Here is a 1,426-nt window from a genome sequence, read left to right on the forward strand (position 1 = left end):
GCCCCCGGCCCCCACGCCTCTCTGCCAAAGAGAGGCCGGAAGTTCAGGGCGGGCTTTGTGGGCCTGCGACTCAGCGGTGCCACTGCTTGAGTGGGGCCCTAACCCTGAGCTGTGTGTCCCCCACCTGAAAATGAGGGGCTCGGGTCCGTCCCAGGGACCATCCCCACACTAAACGCATACGAATGCTGAACGAGGGGGAGAGATGATGCCACATCCCCAGCTGAGTTTGTATCAAGAATCTTCCAGCGAGGGGAACACGGTTTTCATACTGATGAATCGGTCTGAGTGTGGGGGGAACGTGGTGAACTGTGTCCTTGTCACGGCCTGAGCTGCTGGTGCAGGGACCAGGAGCAGGTGGGGCAAAGACGGGGCTGCCCAGAGCAGCCTGGCCGGCGGGAGCGCCCTGGCCTCCCACGGCCTCTGCCGCTGTCCGTGTGGCCTTGGGAAGGTCACGTTCCGCCGAGAGCCCCGTGTCTCTGTCTGTCAAAGAGCATAGACGTCAGGTGGCAGTCGCTGCTCCTGGAGAAACAGCGACGTGTCACAGGCTCCCTGCTTGGGGGTGACGCGGGTGTTCATCAGACCCACAGGGGCTGTACGTGGCAAGGTCAGGGGTCAGGGATGGGTGTGCCTGAGATCCGCTGGGCCGTCCACGGTGTCTGCAGCCCCTGAGGGACTCCTGGGGTATAAGGACCACTCCCTCCCTGCCCAGAGATGGGAAGAGGGGGCGGGGGACTGTGTCCCTGCACAGCGCTGGCGGGCCGGCTCATCCGGCTCTGATCGTGCAGGGGGCTGCAGCATGCAGAGGGGGCTGCGGGCATCGCAGGCCCACGGAAGAGGCTCGGCCCGTCCATTTCCAGGGCTGAGCACGTGCCGCCCGGAAACGGACGGTCGGGGTGGGTGGCAAGGCGACCCCCAGTGCCCAAAGGACTCGGAGAACTCTGCCTCTCCACACTGAATACTCACTGGGGGACACGGAAGACTCACAGACTCTGAACCACTGTTGACACGGAGCACGGCAACGCAAAGTCAGAGAGAAACCCCATCCTCATTGCCGACGTGCCGGCCCCCGTCACGGCCCCGTCTCCCCTCCCTGCCCTCCACGAACGAGCACACACGGCCTGCACACTGAGGGTCTGCACACTGAGTTCCTAAGCCGGCCACACGCCTCCCACTTCAGGGGCTGCTGAGTCTGATTCATGTCCACTCATCACATCCACTGACTCACTCCCCACAGGGTGTGTGTGGGGGGGGCGGGGGACGGTAATGGAGGCACCAGAGGAGCAGGGAGGGGTACAAACACGCGTGGCGAATGCTTGGACCTGGCGGCTGTGGGGGCCCAGCCTCCCGGGAGGGGTGATGTCTCAGTTGACTCTTGCAGGACACTAGGAATTTTCTAAGCGGTGAGGCAGTGGTCGGTGGTGGACTC

This window comes from Pteropus alecto, unplaced genomic scaffold (assembly GCF_000325575.1).
Source record: "Pteropus alecto unplaced genomic scaffold, ASM32557v1 scaffold40, whole genome shotgun sequence".
NCBI classification, from domain to species: Eukaryota; Metazoa; Chordata; class Mammalia; order Chiroptera; family Pteropodidae; genus Pteropus; species Pteropus alecto.